The sequence below is a fragment of the Rutidosis leptorrhynchoides genome, chromosome 11 (assembly GCF_046630445.1).
Source record: "Rutidosis leptorrhynchoides isolate AG116_Rl617_1_P2 chromosome 11, CSIRO_AGI_Rlap_v1, whole genome shotgun sequence".
NCBI lineage: Eukaryota > Viridiplantae > Streptophyta > Magnoliopsida > Asterales > Asteraceae > Rutidosis > Rutidosis leptorrhynchoides.
In genome coordinates, this window is record NC_092343.1 from 153,521,952 (window position 1) to 153,529,226 (window position 7,275).

The window sequence follows — 7,275 nt, forward strand, 5'->3', positions numbered from 1 at the left end:
AATGACACTTGATCAACGTCATTATATTACAATAAGTCATGCTGAGTTTCTAATGAAACGTGATGATTCACAGTACCATCATCATGTGCCATTTACACGACTCTTGCATTCTACTCAATCTATAAACATATTAAGAACATATCTTCTTGATAGTTCTATCTTTCTGGATATTCTGATAATTTACCAAATCAAGATTGTACCATTACGATTTCCTTCTTAGAACACTAACTATGTTCATTCCAAATTTCATATCTACAAATTCTGTACCATTATTCGCACCATTATTCGCTTGGCTTAAAGTCGGGAAGAGAAAACAAAAGTATGAAACTCCGAAATATAAGGGAGAACATAAAGCCCGATAACAACACATAAATTACAAACCGTGTATATCAATGTTTATCACAACATAAAGACACGGGAGAATTAAAAGCACTATAAACCCAAGGGCAAAGTAAAAGGAAGCAGATTCCTCTGGTGGAAGTTGGAAAAGGAGAATGATTGTTGCGATAGTAAGGATAAGGACAAGGATCAGAACTTGATTTAGCATTTTTATAAACTTTTGAATTTGGGAATTAGGTATAGCAATGGTAAAATAAACGGAACCGGAGAAGTTAATTTATAGTGAAATATCTGATAGAAAAATCAAAGTAGATCTCCGCACTTAATTAGAGAATCCTAATTTTCTTATTCGCCGAAGAATCAAATCTTTTAGATTTCGAAGATTTCCTTCAAATCCCTTGAATTCCGGAATTCAACCCTCTACGTCAAAAGTTAAGACGTACCTTATTTTCTAAATTCAATCGAGATAACGTCAAAAGTTAAGACGAAACTTTTCACTCTTTTGTGATAACTTCACTCGTACGCTTCTCATGATCGAATCGTTTTATCTATATTAATCAATAATGATAAAACTCTAATTATCAACTCATATTCGTCATGAAAACATTTTTATTGTTAGCCATGACTACCTCAATCAAATTTCGGGGACGAAATTTCTTTAACGGGTAGGTACTGTCACGACCCGGAAAATTTCGACTGATTTTGAACCAAACTCTCGATACGATTTCATATTTTCTACACGATAAGCAAAGTCTGTAATGTTGAGTCTCAAAAAGTTTAGAATTGTGTTCATACATATAACCTCGACCAGATATCAACGATTTACGAACAATTGTTTGTAAATATAAATGTAAGTATATATATACAATAATAATAATAATTTGATGTGATAGAATACAAATTAAATATGTAAAATAGTATATAGGATAATAGTGTTGTTATCCATAAATATATATATATATATATATATATATATATATATATATATATATATATATATATATACATAATCTTTATTATACGTATATTGTGATATACATTAAAGATTTATTATTATATATAAGATATAGTTATTAAGTATTACAAAAGCAGTAATGTGTAATATTAAAATATGTAATTACAAGTTAAGATATAAGTATTATGTTAATGACATTATTATTAATATAAATGTTAATATTATTAATATTGTTATTATCGTTATTGTTATGTTATAGTTATAATAAAAAGGTTATAACTATTAAAAATAAAGATGTTAAATATTATTGGAAATGATTAAAAACTATAATTAATATTATTGTTATTATTATTATTATTATTATTATTATTATTATTATTATTATTATTATTAAGAGTAACATTATTATTTTTATCATTACTATCAAAATTAGTATTATTATTACTCATTATTGGTATTAGGTATTATTATTATCAATATTATTGTTTTTTTATTATAAAAATAAAATAACTCATTAAAGATTATCAATATCCTTTTTATTATTAGTATTATCATTATTAATAAAGTTATTATTATTATTAAAACTACCATTTTAACAAATAAATATATATAACATATTTTTATATACAAAATAAACATATATATAATATGATTTAAGATATAATATATAGACGAAATATAAAATCTATAAAAAAAACTACAACACTAAATATATAGATATTATATAATTAATATATGTAATTATTTGATTACAATTATATGTGTTAATATATACATAAATGATATAGGTTCGTGAATCCGAGGCCTACCCTGCTTTGTTCAGTTGTTCAATGTTGTTATATGTATTTTTACTACAAAATACAGTATGGTGAGTATATAGTCCTTTTTAAACTCTAAATATTTTGAGATGAGAATACATGCATTTTATGATTTACGTTATGGACACAAGTGATCAAAAATAAATTCTATGTTGAGTTGTACCATGGCATATTTCTTTATACTTGGTAGCTAATATTTACATGAGGAATGTAAACGCGAATCCTGTTGATAGATCTATCGGGCCTGACAACCCCAACCGGGCTGGACGACCAGTTTTCAACGGTTGCACAGTACTTCGTTTCTGTATACTACACTTGGTACGGTGTAGTGGTTATTTAAGAATATGCTGCGATGATTTAAATGTTAAGTATGGTTACCAAGTGCTCAACTACTTTTACATACACTTGCGAGTGTATTATGTTTAAATATATGAAATCTTGTGGTCCATAGTTATAACGCTGCTAGCAACAAAACCTATATATCTCACCAACTTTATGTTGACGTTTTAAAGCATGTTTATTCTCAGGTACGAATTAAGTCTTCCGCTGTGCATTAGCTCATACTAAAGACATTACTTGGAGTCGATCATCGCAATGGAACCAAATGTTGAAGACTTTGTCCAGGTGGATAAGGACGGGTCTTTACATGTCACCTTGGAAAGGTGTAATACGTTTTGGAAAAAGAGGTAAACTGAACCCAAGGTATGTAGGCCCGTTCAAGATCATCGAACGCATTGGACCGGTAGCTTATCGACTCGAATTACCACAACAACTCGCCGGAGTACATAATACATTTCACGTTTCAAACCTTAAGAAGTGTCTTGCAAAGGAAGACCTCACCATTCCTCTTGAAGAAATCCAAGTCGACGAGAAACTACAATTCATAGAAGAACCAATCGAAATCATGGACCGTGAAGTTAAACAACTCAAGCAGAGCAACATACCAATCGTTAAGGTTCGTTGGAATGCTTGAAGGGGTCCCAAGTTTACTTGGGAATGAGAGGATTAGATGAAACAAAAGTAACCACATTTGTTTCCCGAGAACGCAAAATAGGTACAACTTTAAAATTTCGGGACGAAATTTATTTAACGGGTAGGTACTGTAATGACCCGGATTTTTTCGATCGTTCTATACTTATAAGACTAATATTTACATAAATTAAACCTTACCAACATGATAAGCAATCCCAATTTGTTGAGACTTATGTTTTTTTTTTTAAAGAGTTTTACACAACGTTTGACCGTCCAATTTGACCGATGATATCACGAACTATATAACACACGATAATTATACGATTATGTATATATACATATCTATACATATTTAACTTGATTTAAGGATGGTTTAACATTTCATTGTGAACTAACAACAATGAGTTATAAGTATACTTTGAGACCACTAACTTAAGTTTTCAAAACGATAACTATATGTAACGTTCTTTGACATTTATACTTACAATCTATAATGTGTTGGTGATTTATGTCACCAATATGATTTAAGTGTAATGGGATTAATTTGTAACCAAAATAATCTTGATAAATATCGAAAAAGTTTGGGGAAGTGTGGAGTGCACACTTGTTTGAACTTATCTTGATTATGACGGAGGTTCGGGGCAGCGCCCCAGATAAGCGGGGTCCAAGGGGTGGAAACCCCTGGCGGGTCCAAGGGGCAGAGCCCCTGGCTAACATTGCTTTATTAAAAATGTCTTAAAATTTTATTTTCGGCCCGGTTTGACCCAAAATAAAAGCCCGGTTTTGAGCTTCTTTTACCGTATCATACCCAGCATCTATACGTATTTACTATTGGTAAATACACATCAAATCCACATCCTTATCAGCCTTAGATCTGCCCTTGATAAGAGGGAATCTTATTTTTAAGCTAGCATACATTATTACTCAAAAATTCAACACAAAATTTTGTCCTTGTTCCCTCAACAACCAGACTGTCCTATAAGTATCACCATCACCTTGGTTTTTCATTTCAATTTTACAACCATTTTTCTTTAACCCAAAACACACTCTTAGGAACTCTAAGTGTTCTTCACAATCTCAGCAAATACTCATGAAGAACTAGCTTCAAGAACAACCTATAATCATCATAAGAAAGTTTAATCAAGATTATTTCCTATCTTTTCCAGTAGCCTTATCCAAGTAACTTGAGGTAGTAACCTTATTCATAATCTTATTCGATTCATATTTATATAGCTATCTTATTTTGTGTTATAAAATTTTTAACAACAAGAACATAGTTTGAATGATTTCAAACCTGTTCACAAACTAAATAGATCCTTCTAACTTAACTTTTAAAACAAAATCGGGTATCCGAAGCTAGTTTAGCTACCAAATTAATTAGAGTAAAACTAAACTAATCATATCTTTGCTAATTAATATGATATTTTATATATATTTACTTATGATTTGATTTTATATATTTCAGGACCACCCGTAAACAACACGAGAAGATTAATCATAAGTCCTCATGATTGTACGCAACACGTCATTTGACAACACGGTACTTTATGTACGCAACACGTCATTTGACAACATGGTACCATGGGTCAAGATTAATTCTGATCAATACAAATACGATGGGGTCTTTATTTATTTTATTGAGCAACTAATTGTGGACAATTAACAACAGACTGCTAACTACGGACTAAGAAAATATTAAAAGTATTATAAGTATATATATATGTAACGATTACTTGAAAAGAAAATATGTTGATATATTATATATATGGTTAGGTTCTTGATATCAATCGGAAACCAAGTCGTGTTATATATCTTCAAGGCAAAAGTGAGTATATAGTCCCACTTTTAAACTCTAAATAGTTTTGGCCACGTGCGTTTCCGCTAAGAAGAAGAAGGTTTGGATCTTTAAACCTTAAGAGGATGCTACGGGATGAGAATACATGCATTTTATGATTTACATTATGGACACAAGTGATTAAAAATATATTCTACGTTGAGTTGTACCACTGGCATATTTCCCTGTAGCTTGGTAACTACTATTTACATAGGTATTGTAAACGCGAATCCTGTTGATAGATCTATCGGGCCTGACAACCCCAACCGGAATGGACGACCAGTATTCAACGGTTGCACAGTACTTCGTTTCGGTGACTACACTTGGTACGGTGTAGTAAGATTTCATAATAAAGGGAATATGCGACGTTGATTAAATGTTAAGTATGGTTATCAAGTGTTCAACAACTTAGAATATTTTTTATTAAAACGTTTATATATGAAATCTTGTGGTCTATATTTATAACGCTGCCGACATTAAACCTATATCTCACCAACTTTATGTTGACGTTTTAAGCATGTTTATTCTCAGGTGATAACTAAAAGCTGCCGCTGCAACATGTTGAATTTAAGCAAGATCTTGAGTATGCATATTTGTGTCAAAAATAAAACTGCATATCGGAGAATTTGTAATGTAAAATACGTTGGAAATCGTGTTGTTATCATCACATGTAAAATTTGTAAGGCTAAGATTATCACTAAACGATAATCATTATTATGTTGTTTAAACCTTGTATTTATAATAAAAGCTATGGTTTGTATTGTAAAAACGAATGCAGTTTTTGAAAAACGTCGCATATAGAGGTCAATACCTCACGATGAAATCATATGTTATTGTATTCGTCCTTATGGTTAAGGTCGGGTTATGACAGAAGTTTTCCCGGAATGATGAGGATATTCTATATGCAACTTGTTAAGGTCGATTACCAGGTGTTCAATCCATATGAATGAAATTTATGCATGATGTTTATGGAAAATGGGAATATTAAATCTTGTGGTCTATTAAAATGATAAATTTTATTGTTTACGATAAACTAATGAACTCACCAACCTTTTGGTTGACACTTTAAAGCATGTTTATTCTCAGGTATTAAAGAAATATTCCGCTGTGCATTAGCTCATTTTAAGGATATCATTTGGAGCCATTCATGACATATTTTGAAAGACATTGCATTCGAGTCGTTGAGTTCATCAAGATTATTATTAAGTCAATTATAGTTGGATGTATTATGAAATGGTATGCATGCCATCAACTTTCGATGTAAAGAAAGTTTGTCTTTTTTAAAAATGAATGCAATGTTTGCAAAATGTATCATATAGAGGTCAAATACCTCGCGATGTAATCAACTATTGCGAATCGTTTATAATGTATATGAACGGGTCCTTTCAGTTGGTATCAGAGCGGTGGTCTTAGCAAACCAGGTCTTGCATTCACCTCTTGGCGATGAACCTGAAGCACTCACCGGCGAACCAATCCGAAACACTATTTTCTCTCTCATTTCCAGAGTATCTCATAATGAATATATCATAAAACAGATTCTAAACCTTATACATTCGCTTGTTTCTACCGACAATCATTCCATAGTAATAAGTTAACGAGCTTCGTGCCCGAGTTGTAGCCTTGGAAAATATGGTGCAAAACGTACCAGCTTCAGCAACATCACCGGCACCAACATCAATACCTGTACCACTAACAACAACATCCGCATCACACACCTCAACATCACAATCTATACCTCAAGCATAATCATCGTTATACATGACGTTCTACATCATTTATCTTCGTTTGACAAGGCAATTATATAATCTTTAATGTTTTAGAGATTATATATTCTAGTTCTAACCGTAACCTAAATGACTTTAATATCATATTAACTCATTAAATCCATGATTACATATGAAGAAAATATATATGTATATATGTTTTCATAAAGATTGTAATTAAAAATTCTTTTGTACAAACTGTTAATGGTGAAAATATTTTAACGGGTAGGTAATACCCGAGGAATATTTAGATTTCACCTTAATAAGTTACACTGTACATTCTTCGAAGCTGATTCAACAGTCATTTACTATCCTACTTACAACCACCGATATACGTATCCATTCACCGCAGAATAACCATTTTCATTCAATTTCATATTTGAATTTTGACCTATCAGAATCCAACAAGTGGCATAATGAAAAAAAAACATTTGACAAAAAAATTAAAATTTTTTAGAAACAGACAAATTAACTATGAGGAATTTTGTTAAGAATCCACGCTAACAAAATCCTAGCTAACTGTTCCTAGCTAACTGTTAATCCCTTATTACATTTATTTATCGCAATTTAATTATCGCAATTTTAATTCTCGCA